The sequence below is a fragment of the Lepus europaeus genome, chromosome 15, assembly GCF_033115175.1.
Source record: "Lepus europaeus isolate LE1 chromosome 15, mLepTim1.pri, whole genome shotgun sequence".
Lineage (NCBI taxonomy): Eukaryota > Metazoa > Chordata > Mammalia > Lagomorpha > Leporidae > Lepus > Lepus europaeus.
The window spans coordinates 50,581,401-50,596,675 of record NC_084841.1 but is presented as its reverse complement, the minus strand read 5'-3'; the positions used below and the strand labels follow the sequence as shown (position 1 = coordinate 50,596,675).

The window sequence follows — 15,275 nt, the reverse complement described above, 5'->3', positions numbered from 1 at the left end:
GTTCTATTCTTACTGATAGTATAATGGTTATATAAGCTGCTAAGAATATAGGTAGGGGGCAGGGAGTATAAAAAAATTATTTCTATTATTTTTGTCACTTTCCTATATTTCAAATATGTAACTGACTTCTTTCTACAAGTTTGTCAAGAACCTTCCCCAAATAAGCAAGTACTTCTGTGTTTTTCCCTGTTGATAATTCACGTCTTCCTTCAGATTCCAGGCTATTTTCACTGGGATCTCTGCTTACTAACAAGTTCATAAAAAGTTTTGACTTTATAAATTATTCAATAATTTTGTGTTATAAATTTAGAAACAAATTTTCTCCAGGCTTCTACACAATAAGCAGAACCTGGAAATCCAAAATACAATTTTCACTGCATTACTGAATTCCTAGAAAGTCAGGGAAATCAACAGGGGCAAAAAGCAAAGAGAAAAAAAAATTAAAACAAATTCATGGGTGTAGGACATTAAACATGGTCTCATTCATCCATGTGTTAGCAGGTTTGCACCCATGAATTAGCGTCTCCTCAATCAACTAAATTAAGTATTAAGAAGATAAATAAACCTAGACTGGTAAGTTTTTAAGAATAAATGGTTGGCCTGGAGAAATATTTTACCTTGCTTTAAGAACAGTCAAAATGTATAGATTTTATAACTTCTGTGATTACTTATGTTTTCCAATTAACTAAGTCATTGTTGTCTTGAGGTATTTAAGTGTTGCGGTAAGTCATGCATGCGTCTGTGAATTAACTTTTTTGGTTGAAAGCATAATTGGGTTTATTAAAATAGGATCCTTATCATGATTAAGCTGAAAGCCATATAGCGAGAAAAACAAATGTAGAGGGAAAAATTGTGAACAATGCAGTTAAAATAATAATTTTCAGAATTTTTTCCCCTCTGGAGATAAAGCTTTGGAGAACCTTTAACTTTTCTGAGTTATTTTAGCAATGATCCATGACGGAAGACTAATGAGCCTCCACAAGCATAAAGTGATGAGTTTCAGAGATTCACAATGAGAAACAGAATTTCAGAGAGAACTGGTGAATTCTAGAATTTAATTATAGTTAAACTACGTACTCTGTGAAATTATTACAATTTAAAATATAAAAATTGTATTTTATATGTGTAAAATAGACATTGTAGAACATACTAAAACCCAAAGATTTCATGAGTTCAGTATCAGTTTATAGACTTCTTACCTAAAGGTATAAAGAAAAGCTTGTGACCACTGAGTTGCCAAATATTAAAAGTATACCAATGCTGACAGGAAGACCAGACAGAACTCTTACTTGAATATCTCAAAGTATACTCATCCAAAGGATACAAAAGAAAGTAGAAGTACAAGCTTCCAGTGGCCAAAAACCCTCCTCAGTATTGAGGCACACATTTACAAAAGGCAACATCTAAGTGAGTTAGAAGTCACTGAATACAGGAAGTTGTTCCCCTCCAAGTCCAGCCTCATCTCCATGTAATGCATGAGGGAGTCCTGAGAGCGCCTTACCTTTCAAACACATGGTTCCATACGGAAAAGTATGAATGCAGATTATGATGCTTTATCTTTCATCTAGGCCTCCCCTAACTCATGGACTGTGGCCCAGGTACATTCATACTTTTAGACCTGCACACTCAGAACAAAGTTTCTCACAAAATAACGCTAACAGTCTTTATGTAGGTATAAGCCCTTCTTGAAGGTGACTTATGGGTTAACTTTTTCCTCCATTCTTCAAAGTTAACTTGCTACAGTGTTACCTCATTTGACCTCTGTGTTAATCAGGCAGTTAGCATTCAATGCAACAGGATATGCAAGTTATGTTATTCCATGTAAAGAACCAATTGATTTCACAGTAAAATAGCTAAATCTGCATCTTCCTGTAATCATAAAATTCCAATCTTATATTAGCTTAGTAAAAAGAACTGCTTTATTACTGCGTGGATTTTATTTACATGTTTGTATAAGAAATAAAACTACAATTCAGAATCATTTTAATCAAGATGGGCAAGTGTTTAGTGGGTTGATTCATGGGAAATAGAGATATCTGAAAATTAAGTGAACAGTTTGCATCAAAATTAGGTGGAAACATTTTCTCTGATGGTGATATAAAGTTCACATCATTCTGTGTACGCTATGCTTCCCCTCTAGAGAAAGAACTCTGGTAAAGGTTGTGATACTTCTTTACCACGTGAAAGGAATTCTGATTTAAACCGATCTGTGTAGTGGGTTACTATTTCATTTTTTAAATTAGCAAACATATTTCTGAAAGAGAAAGAGAATTCTTACCAGCATCAAAAGCAGATTTCTAAGTCAAGGGTGACCCATATTCAGATTTTTTTCACTCATGCTTCCACGCTGAAAAATACACATATGTCCCCCACACAATTACACAAGTGCCCATTCATGAAAAGGATGAGCGTGAAACCATGAACAAAGGAACATAGTTTAAGATCTAAAGAAAGACAAAATGTTTTCCATGCATCTTTTTTTCCATGTAATGGCTTTTTTGGCATCCTCCTTTCCATTTGTGTCAGTACTAACTATAAAATAATATAAAAAAATCAAAATAAGGTACCCACAATCTCTCCTTTGCTTTTGACAAAATTTATACTATAGTATATAGCATAAAATACAGTCTAGTAGATTTTCTAGTAGTGAATTGCACTTAATACACGAGTACTTTATCTGTAAAGATCCCTCAGAAGTTTTTACATAGGTGTTGTTACAATACAGGGAAACAAATAAGGGATAAGACAGTAATCAGAAGCAAGAAAAATGGAACTGTATCATATAGAACTGAAGGAAAAAACAGCGTAAGCAGTAACTAGAGTACAGGACAGAGTTGCGTGCTGAGAAAGCTCCTTTGAGAATTGCCTTGCACAAGGGATGCACTACATTGCAGCCTAACAAGGAGAGATCAACATGAATAAATAGTCTGAACCCTTTCTGCTCCCCTGCCCAGCTGAAAGCAAGAAATAAAGGTTGCCTCTTATTGGATCCCATAATCTCAGCTTCTTAGCACAGAAACCAGGGGCAGTTATATGAAGAAGCAAACAGAAAATTTCTAGTACCTATCAGAAATACGAATTCCTGAATAACAGTAGAGAACACATAGCTTCTGCAGCCATATACCCAAAAGAAGGTGTGGGCTCTGCCTGCCCAGGCCCATGTTCCCTTTCCATTATCACTAGATATTATTACTCCATGCCACTCAGGACAAATGAGTGACAGATAAGAGGTAGCAGTGTTACACTGACACAGCCCTCTTTGTATGGAAGGAAAAATAATGAGAGGGCAGAAAGACTTCTCCTAGAAACATTCCTCCAGTGTTTTCTTCTAATAGTTCACCAGGTTTAACCATCAAGGTTTGGGTCAACCAAGGATGAAACTGTGCCGCACCAGGGGAGGATACCAGGGCCTAACAGGATAGTTCCCTGCCCCAAGCCACTAACACACACACCCTTTCTGAAGTCACACCACCAATACCAACCACTGCCCCACTAGACTATTCTTCAGGAACCACTGTTAGGCAGGGTAAATCACGACCTCGGGAGGCACATGACCTTAAACAAATCAATCCTGAGCCATTCTTAACTCAAGGCAAAAATATGCATTCATTATACACTTTCCATTCCAAATTATCTCCAGCTGAGTTGTCATGAACAGCTCACACGAAATGTTACGAGACTACATCTCAACATTAATGTATTCAAATAAGTCAACATAGAAATGTCCCAAATTTGAATATAAGTGTCCTCTATCAAATTGCCAAAAATTAAAGTCTAAAATTAAAGTCCAAAGAAAGTATGTTCCAAAGAAAATTAACATTCTCTCATATTTTACAAATTCAAAAAAGTTGAAGTTTAAAAAATATTCAGCCTCAACTTCTTGTGCCTAGTCAGTTTTGGAAGAATCTATGATAATTGAACAGCTGTGGCTTGGACAGATTCTCATTGTTAAGGGTGTAGTCTTGTGGGTTCAGTGTGGATTCTACCTCCTGGCATGGTCGTCATGCTCTTGAGTAGTGGCAATGGCTGCATCCAAGGTCTCCAGCCATGCAAATCTTCAGCACTTAGGAACGTGCTTCCTGAAGACATTGTGGAGCCTGGAGCTCAGCCCCGGTCTCCCATGCGGGTTGCAGGGACCCAGGTACTTGAGACATCATTTGCTGCCTCCCAGGAAACTGTGTCAGAAGCAGAGGAGTTGGAACTTGAACCAAGCACTCTGCTGTGGAATACAGGAATCCCAAGTGGTGACTTAAAAGTAACCCAAGTGGGGGACTGCATCAAGTCCCCACCACTGGCCCTCATTTTTATAGTGAGAAGAAATATAAAATGGTTCCACAGTCAGGAACTATGATATGAAAAGCTATATTGAGTATTCATAAAACTTGACGGAGAAGCAAGGAATGATCTTTTTAAAATACCTAAATTAATGTCAGTGAAAATCAGGACAACTTATTAGTAACAAGAATAAATTGTTAGAATAAAGATTTTTTTAAATGTTAACAAAAATCTACCAAAAATTAATTAAGGAAATATTAACAAAATAGTTACTACCAACTGATTTCATAGTTCATTAGGACACTTTGGCAGTACTTAGGCTGTAATGAAGCATGTTTCCATAATTATACAGTATTTACTAAAAATCTATGAGAGCGCTAAGAGAATATACATAATATAGGAGCTAAACATTGATGGAAAAAAAACCTGAGAGACATTTAAGGAAAATCTTTAAAATAATCTTAGCCTTCATGCATTTTCAAATCAAAACTAGAGTTAGATACTATTTTATACCCACTAGGGTTACTATAATCAATGACAAGCATTGGGAAAGATGTAGAGAAACTGAAAATGTATTATACTACTGTTGGGAGGTACAGCTTTTTTGGAAAATAGTCTGGCAGTTGCTCAAAAGGTTAACTATGGAGTTACCATGTACACAGTAATTTTATATCTACCTATGAACTCAGGCCTTTGGCCAGAAAGAATCTTGTATATGACTGTTTATGATAGCCTTGGTCCTAATATCCAAGAAACAGAAAAAAATCAAATATTCATTAACTGATGCAAGCTTGGAAGGCTTGTTCCTAAATCTCTGAGAGCAACAAAAGCCATATAATCTACTAAATCAAAATACCTCTTGAAATCTTCAGACATCTGCAGAAACAGGATGACTCAGCTGTAAACTAAAGAGACAGGTGCCTCCAAAAAGAGATGTGACAAGAGCATTTGCTTACCTAGATAGACACTAGATGCCAAACCTCAGGTGGAAATATTCAGCTACATTCATAAGCAAATCTCTAAAGACTGAAAGTCAAATGGAAGACTCCTCAGGAGCCACAAACAGGAAACATAAATCTAAGCACAGTCCATCTCCAGGCACGTTACTGGATGCTCACCCTGGGAGCAGGGTTACAGATGACAGAGAGCAAAATGCATGGCTTTCTGCAAGATACACTTCCATTTACAAATATTTTTAAAGAAAACTGCAGACATTATCGCTTCTCGGCCTTTTGGCTAAGATCAAGTGTAGTATGTGTGTGTGTAAAACTGCAGACATTTTTGTGTAGACATAAAACTTTCCTGCAACTAAGTGTGAGCACTTCCATCATCTCAGATTTTCACTTTTTTATAAACCTTTTCTCCATAAGTCCAAACTATGTTCAGCAAATATATTTATAGAATTAAGCCACTTTATCCTTAAATTAGCTGTAATTCTCTTTAATTTCTTACTGATGTAGATGGTCTCATTTAAACTCTGTGCATTTTGTTCAAATCAACTCTGAATTTTGAACCAGGTATAATTTGGGTCTTATTTTTTTTTTCAAAATTTCCAAGTAGCATTTTGCATATTTTTAGTTTTTAATAGCTACACTTTCTACTGCCCCATCATATATTTTGAGCAAACTTGGAAATTACTTATGTCTCTCAAATAGCCCTTTTGTGTTCTGGCCTTTGTTTTGCCCATTATTTAATTTTTAAATGTTTCTACTTCAACTTCTGACTGAATAAGTTGAACACTTTGTATTTTATTCTCTTATTTCTGAAATCACTTTATTCACAAACAAAATAAGCTCGAAGTCATTTTTTAATAATAGTCTCCTGGATTTACCACCTTCTGTCTACAAACAAAATGTTTTACAAAATCATAGTATCTCTGGCTAGCTCTACATTGGTTTTGGTTGTTCACTGGTTACGTCTTGATCATGATGAAATACTCAACACTTGCTTTAAAATTCTTAACTATGAACTGATAGCACTAACTTGTGCTTTGGAATCTGACATTGGTTGTCAATAAAATACACTCAATCAAATGTTCTACCAAGTTTGGAAACCATGTTTATCCCAAAACTCAGGATGATTCTTAAGGCCTATTGATTGATTTATCAGTAATATACATGAATTTTGGAGTGAAAAAACATGGAACCATAACCTATGCACTGATATTTGATGAAAGTCTAAATATGTTATGATTAAGGACTAAAAAATAATTTTAAGTAACTAAAGAGAAACACACACAATTGCAAATACATGATGCACTCCAACACACATGTAATCCACATCATAAAAAGTTGTCAAGTGTACAGGGTCCACCCCATAGTTAAATGCATGTGATGTACCACAAGAGTCACAATTCTAGCTCAGAATTGTTAAAACAATTTGCTTCTTAGAGGACAAAAAAAGGGAAACATGGCATTTGAAATTAACATTCTAGAATCTGCACTTTTCAAACCAACTACAGAAATAGAATACTTTCATACACCCCTTCTCTTTGCCTCACAGCAGTTTTAAAGCCAGTTATCTTCAGCTTCCATTTGAAATATTTAATTTGTTATAAACCATTAGTCAGGGATGTATAGCCATCCACAAGCCATTGCACTTACCACCGACAGGGAGCACTGTGGGCACCCATTGGCAGGAAAAAAAAATCACCATGATAATTTCAATAAAATCACTTCTGCTTCTATAATTTAGAGAAAATGGACTATACTATCCCAAATTACGTTGTTTATATGCCCGCAAATTGCTTATTTAACAATATTCATTAAAACATATACTTCACAATTTGTTGACATTTTTCATACAGTAAAGGTCTTGCTATTTTCAATTTGAAAGAGTGAAATTGACTGGGCTCCTAAAGATTGTCTAGAAAACAAAAGTGCTAATCAAAACATGAGAAATAAAACAATTTTAAAGTAGTATCAGTTGATGTCCAAAAATGCAAAACACACTCAAGTTGATAAAGTGGCAAGTATAACCATCTGACATTCTATAAAATATCTTACAGGCTTTACCAATTTAAATTCATGAGTTAATTCTGTCACATATAAAACACTGAGTTTCTCAAAGCTTTGAGCTTTCTGGAAGTTATAAGGCAAATCTAAAATAATCCTTAATTTCTTTAGTTATAAAAATAGTATGAAAGACTCTTACCAAAACCTCCTTTTTATGCTAGATAATCTAATTTTACCTGTTGCTCTGAAACTAGCAGAGGCTGTTTGTAATTCATGACATAATTCAAACTTCTTACAGCATCTGCCCCCTATATGTATAACTTGGTGAAAATAAGTGGATGATGAAGATTTGAAGTAAAGACCTGTTCAGGATTATAAGTATAGAAAATTAAGACCGTAGAGACTGGTGCTGTGGCATAGTAGGCTAAGCCTCCACTTGAAGCACTGGTGTTCAAAATGGACATCCGTTCCTGTCCTGGCTGCTCCTCTTCCATTCCAGCTTTCTGCTATGGCTTGGACAGCAGAGGAAGACAGCCCAAATGCTTGGGCCCCTGCACCCACGTGGGAGACCCAGAAGAAGCTCCTAGCTCCTGGCTTTGGATCAGCCCAGCTCCAGCTGTTGTGGCCATTTGGGGAGTGAACCAGTGGATGCAAGACCTCTCTCTCTGTCTCTCCCTCTCTCTGTCTGTAACTCTACCTTTCAAAATAAGATTGTATATATAAGAAAATAAGCATATATATATATGTATATATAAAGAAAACAATATGTTTGTTTTCTGTTCTCCACTGTTTTCTGCAGAAATTTCATGAAAAACTTGTCAAAATGTTCAATTAAAACAAAACCCTTAAAACCAACTCTTTGGCAATATAAACTGCTGGAAACAGCTATGTGCCATGGTGCTTGAAATTTACCTGCCATATGACCCAGCAATCCCACTCCTGGGGATTTACCCAAGGGAAATGAAATCACTAAATAAAGAGTTATCTGCAACCCATGTTTATTGCAGCCCAATTCACAATAGTTAAGACATGGAACCAACCTAAATGTCCATCAACTGACGACTGGATAAAGAAATTATGGGATATGTACACTATGGAATACTACACAACAGTAAAAAAAAATGAAATACAATCATTTGCAACAAAGTGAATAAATCTGGAAAACATGCTTAGTGAAATAAGACAGTCACAAAACAACAACTACTACATGTTCTCCCTTATCTGTGAAAATGAATAGAGAACCTAAATCGAAATCTGCAGAAATGAAATTGACACTTCGAGAAGGGATGACTTGAGCTGCCCTTGTATTGACTGTCGAGAAACAGTTTTGTTTCATTGTTTTGTTTTTCCATTTTTTTCTCTTCATATTATTTGTTGAACTGTTTACTTAACACAGAGTTAATCATATGTATATACAGTCAATTTAGGAGGGATCTCAGTAGGAAATAAGAGTGGGAATAAGGGAGGGAGGAGGAAGTTTGTAACTGTAAAGTTGTATAGTTCTGCATACATTCCTAAGGTCTAACTTCTAAGGGTACAGTTTAAAAATTTGTCATGGGACCCCAAATACCATTAAGCTGGATAATAAAAATGTCATCTTAAGTGTTAAAGTGATCATATTAAGCATTATAGTGAACATATAGATAGGATCACATGTTAAAATGATCATAAGGATAGGATCAAGTGTGGGATAATTATAGTAAAAAGAACTAAGGAGAGAATGTTCCAACATGGGAAGCAGTCCACAAAGCAGATTCATAGAACGACAATTGCTTTAAGTAACACTCTGATCTCAGAATCAGCCCTTAAGGCTTCTTGGTCTGGCTGAAAAGCCTGAGAGCATTTTGGGCATGGAAAGCCAAGACACTGTGGCAAAAAAATATTCTACATGAAGGATCTCTGTGAGTGAGATCCCAAAAGAAAGAAGTGGCCATCAAAGAAGGGTTTTCCTTTTTCTAAAGGAATAAGAGAACTTCCAGTTTGCTTATGGCCTTGTCTAAATGCTGCTGGAGTTTGTGGATTCAAAACGCTTCATAGCCTAGGCAGTTCATGTCAAGAGCTCGGGTAGCCACTGACATCATACATAAGAGTCTTATTTGTTAAATCAATAACAGTAGCCACTGTGCACTAACTCCCCATGCAGGACCTCAGTCCTCAATGAGTTGTATTATGAGAGTTAACTGTGATACTTGTTTCAAACAGTTTGTGTGTGTGCGTGTGTGTACACAAATTGTTGAAATCAGTATAAAGTTGGTCTTCTGTATAAAATGTTAATTGAAAATGAATCTTAATGGAGAATGGCACTGGGAAGGAGAGACAAAAGAGGAGGAGGGGTAGGAAGGCAAGTATGGTAGGAAGAATAAGTATATTCCTAAAGTTGTACATATATTTGGATTTCTTAAATAAATTAATTTAAAAATAAAAAATACATACCAAACATCTGCTATATAGGTAACTGAATACATTTTAACTAATTTTGTCAATATGTTTCATTAATATAAGGATGTGCTGTGAGTCTAGATTATTTTCATCCACTTCTCAAATTTAGTCCTGATATATACTGCCTAAGGCCAACTGCCAACATTATGTTTAATATGTTACAATATGTTTAATATGTTAATACATGCCCAGATGAAGATGAAATAACTACCATTTTTATATACTTCCCCGAGAGCACAATTTGTATTAGATTTCCTGCTAAAGAAATATACCTACTGATTACTATTTGAAATTTATTATATATATATGTGTATATATATATGTATAAAATCTGTTAATATGGTGGACTTTATGTAAAAGGAAAAAAGGAAGGTAGGGAAAAAAAGGAAGGAAGAAAGTGTGTTGAGGGAAGGAAGTGTTGTGACGTATCTATGAAATACACAAAATCTGTTATCTTTATATTAGTAATTAAAAAGCCAAAAAAGTCAAAATGAAAGAATGAAACCTATCCTAATGCATAAAAATTTAAAAGATATATAAAATACAAAGAGTAACCTTAAGAAAAGGACAATAATATCAGAGGGATAAATGACCCAAACCCAAGATTCCACAGAGGTAATGGAGTATATGAGCTCTCTCAAGGAGCATTTTGGATTCATGGTGGCTCACTGCCTGAGTTCTGAAATTTTACTGGATGGGATGACAGCAGAACAAAACAAGGACAGGAAATGATTAGAGATACTTACATAAAATAGGGCTGCAGGAGGGTGCCAACTAGCAAAAAAAGAAATCACTGCAGGGAGATAATTTTCTGTGTCTCCCTCATCTATAGAATGAGAGAAGGAAAAAAGAAAATGAGTTTGTCTAAGAACTGCTCATTGTAAACATAAGCACATGAAATTGGAGTGATAATTCAAACCAATCGGAAACTTTAAACACAACATTCAAAGCACTGCCATCAACAAATTTACTAAAATTATAGGCTCACATTCATTGAAAAACAGATAAAAAGAAATGAGAAAGCCCTCGTGAACAAGGCTACAGAGAAGCAACCAACAATAGGGAAAGGCTACAGAAACTGAAATGAACATACACAGGACACACAAAAAATGGGTGTGCAAAGGAAATGAATAAATTGGAAATTTAATAGAGATGTCCAAAAGACTATTAAATTTGATCAGGCAGTGGGATGCATGTGAGCATTTACATACACACACGGACATGTACACACGTGTGTATATGAAAGAAGATGTTACTAAAACATTAACAGATGCTTCTAGTATTGACAGAGAAAGTAATCATAAACCCTTCTGATGAGAACAACAGAAAATGCTGGAAGCAGTATTTACAAGCATCTGTGTAAATGTATCAACAAGCTAATGAGGCAGCAAGAATGCAATGGACTGAAATAAAAAAGGAATAAAAAGCACACAGGTGGGCCAAATTGTGGTTCAATTGATCCCACTGAGGCATCTGCAGACCTAAAAACCCTGGGACGCTGGCTAGGAAGCTGAACACAGTTTTCTGGTTAGTTTTGTTTTTGTTTTTGTTTTTGTTTTTGTTTTTGTTTTTGTTTTTAATTTCATGGAGCTGTGGCAACAAAATGGTATTTTAGGAAATTCCAAGAAGCAGTTCTTGTAACACTTAAGACTTTCACGTGGGATTATGAGAAGGCTACATCTAAGAATTTGAACAGCACTCACAAGAAATGAGACTGATCCCTGTTTTTGAGAAGATAATGTGAGTCAGAAATTCAAACTACCCTAGAAGCTTCCATAGAAATGACACATTCAAAAATAAGATCAAGATTGCTAAATAATAACTCAAAAATGTGAAAAACAGGCAGTCTAGATATTAGAATTAAGAGGAATAGACTTTACAATATCAACTATTAGTGCATTTAAGAAATTAAATAAATAAATAGAATTTTAGCAACTAAAAACTAAAAGCAAAAATGAATTTTAATAGTTGTAACATTCAAGAAATGATATTATGATTTAGGAACTATGTTTAGTTATAGATTAAAAAGAATGTAGGGGACAATAAGTTAACACAGAAAGCCCTAAGAAAATATTCAGTATAGGCCACTGGAACATAAAATAAGAAAAATAAAATAAAATTAGAGATCTACCTATAAGAAAAAGTCGAACTTGTGATTGGGACCCAAGGAGAAAAGGTCAGAAAATATGCAGCAAAAGAATATATAAAATGGAAATAACTCAGACTTCCTCAAACTAATACAAGACATCAAGGTAGAGCTTCCAGAAGTATTATTAAACCCCAGTGTGATGAATACAAATAAAGTCACATGGAGATATGAATGCTGTTTGTCATTATAACAACTCCATGGATGCATTATTTAGGAATGATGATGAATTATTTGGGTTACAGTTTTATATATTCATAGTTCAGGATCAAGCAGCCCCACTTCGCACCTGGTGATGGTAGTGGATTGCAGAAACACATGTGAACTGGGAGGATCTTTTATTTATGAAGACTTATTTTTTATTTATTTGAAAGGCAGAGTTACAGAGAGAAATTGGGGGAGAGAGAGAGAGAGAAAGTGAGCAAACGAGCCACTCCACAAATGGCCACAATGACCAGTGCTGGGCCAGTCAGACACTAGGAGCCCAGAGGTTCTTTCCAGGTCTCGCACATTTGGTTCAGGAGCCCAAGCACTTGGGCCAAGCTCTGCTGCTCTCCTAGGCACATTAGCAGCGAGTTGGATAAGAAGTAGAGCAGCCGAGTCTCAAACTGGTGCCCATAGGCATTGCAGGTATAGGCTTAACCTGCTTTGCTGCAATGCCGGCCCCCAATCTGATTTTCTTAAAGAGGCAAGAATAGCCTGGACTAACTGGCAGGGTGGATGAACCATAAGAATATATTCAAGAAGATATTAAAAGTTACCAGAAAATTTTAGTACTTAACACAATCTGATATCCAAGCAAAACAAACATATAGATCAATGGAATTCCAAATGTAATTTCTCTAATATGTCTCATGGAATTCTAAAATGTTGAAGAATAAAATTCAAATCATTTCTAAGCTGTTGATGAAAAAGAACAAGGGAAATTTTCCTACATGATTCAAGACTTAATTATAAAGCACAGTAATTAAGACAATGTAATGGGGAAACATGGTATGTTAGTGTATAAGAAAACATAATGGACTAGACTAGGAAATTAAGAAATAGACCTACCCATGAGTACAAACCTAACACATGGCCAATGTGTGTGAGAACAGTGAGGAAGGGACTGCCTGTTCGTGATATGGTGCTACGACAAATGGCCATTAGGGCCAAAAATGATGGATGAATATATCACATGGAAATCAATATTAAAGTGACATGAGCTGAAATGTGAAAGATAAACTTTAAAATCTTTAGTACACAAGGACTATCTTTTTTGTTTTGTTTTGTTTTGTTTTTAACTTTTATTTAATAAATATAAATTTCCAAAGTACAGCTTTTGGATTACAGTGGGTTCCCCCACCCATAACTTCCCTCCCACCCGCACCCCTCCCATCTCCCACTCCCTCTCTCATTCCATTCACATCAAGATTCATTTTCAATTATCTTTATACACAGAAGATCAATTTAGCATATATTAAGTAAAGATTTCAACAGTTTGCACCCACACAGAAACACAAAGTGTAAAAATACTGTTTCACTACTAGTTATAGCATTACTTCACATTAGACAACACATTAAGGACAGAGATCCTACATGAGGAGTAAGTGCACAGTGACTCCTGTTGTTGACTTAACAAATTGACACTCTTGTTTATGGCATCAGTAATCACCCAAGGCTCTAGTCATGAGTTGCCAAGGCTATGGAAGCCTTGAGAGTTCGCTGACTTTAATCTTATTCTGATAGGGTCATAGTCAAAGTGGAAGCTCTCTCCTCCCTTCAGAGAAAGGTACCTCCTTCTTTGATGGCCCTGTTCTTTCCACTGGGATCTCACTCGCAGAGATCTTTCATTTAGGTTTTTGTTTTGTTTTTTTTGGTTTTGTTTTTGTTTTTGTTTTTGTTTTTTTGTCAAAGTGTCTTGGCTTTCCATGCCTAAGATACTCTCATGGGCTCTTTAGCCAGATCCGAATGCCTTAAGGGCTGATTCTGAGGCCAGAGTGCTATTTAGGACATCTGACAAGGACTATCTTATCTATGACATAAGCAGCACCACCATAAAGTAAAAGATCAATTGTATTAAAAATAGGGAATTCTATTTACCAAAACAACAACAAAAAATACCATCAAGGACTTCTGTTTCAAGCCAAAATATATATCTCCTACCACAAACAAGTAGAAAAGAAAATAAATACATATGAAATATCTCAGACATTAAATAAATGGTTCATCATTGAAATTCTTGAAAGCAAAAACAAAAAGGAAGTCACTCATAGTATCACTTCTTGTTTCTTCCTCTAAGCAGTTTTTGGAGCATGGCAATGACAAGGAAGTTTAATACAAACAGAACCCAGCGGTCCCTCTGTAGACGAGCCAGAGTTCCCGATGGAGGGCAAACAAGGGCCAAAGTATTGAGAGAAAGGATCTACACAGAGCAAAATTACCTCACCTTTGTAGGCTCTTGGAGTCTTTGGTCAAATATGAAGCTATGCATTCAAAAGATGAAATCAGAAGGTGCACAACAATTCCCAGGGAAACATATCCAGGGGCGACTAGCCAGTCAATTCCAAGGGCTCACACGAGAATGAGATTCATCCAAGATCACATAACCTGAGTGCAGGGACTTTGATGCATCCATGGGGAGCTTTAAGTAGAGATCCTAAACACTACCACCTTAACATGGGAGCTGAATTAGACCTAATGTAAAGGCTACAACAGATATGCCCTTAAAAAATCTTTAAACTGGCTTTAGAGTCATGAAACTTGCTATGCCAGACTGTAATTCCTTTTAGGAAAAAGGCGAACAGTTTCTAAAGCAAATACAACACACTTCTACTAATTGATCACACAATTCACGATGTCTGGGATCCCATCAAAAATGACCAGGTGAAGAGGCTGGCACTGTGGCATAGCGGGTAAAGCCACTGCCTGCGTTGCCAATATCCAATATGAGTGCTGGTTCTAGTCCCAGCTGCTCCACTTCTGATCCAGCTCTCTGCTAAGGCCTGGGAAAGCAGTGGAAGATGGCCCAAATGCTTGGGCCCCTGTACATGCATGGGAGACTGGGAAGAAGCTCCTGGTTTCGGATCAGTGCTGCTCAGGCTGTTGTGGTCAGCTGGGGAGTGAACCAGCAGAAGGAAGACCTCTCTCTCTCTCTCTCTTTCAAGTAAATAAATAAATCTTTAAAAAAGTAACCAGGTGCATCAAAAAAAAAAAAAAAAGGAGAAGGAGGTGGAGGAGGAAGAGTAGGGGAAGGAGGAGGGGGGAGGGGGAAAAGGAAGGGGAGGGAGAGGAGAGGGAGGGGGAAGTGGGGGAGGGGAAAGAGAAGAAAATAAGTGACCCCAGGTCCACGGTCAGGGTGGGGCGATCAGTCAATAAAAAGAGATGTAGGAATCACAAAGGTGATGAACTTAGCACACAAGAGCATTCAAATGACTATTGTATTACCCATATTATCCAGTAATGAAAAAATTAACACCTAA

The 15,275-nt window shown here is 36.3% G+C and overlaps 1 pseudogene; it reads left to right on the top strand.

Annotated features, from left to right (window-relative positions):
* Positions 1 to 5,491: 5,491 nt before the first annotated feature.
* Positions 5,492 to 5,602, top strand: LOC133774763 (U2 spliceosomal RNA; annotated as a pseudogene).
* The last annotated feature ends 9,673 nt before the right edge of the window (positions 5,603 to 15,275 follow it).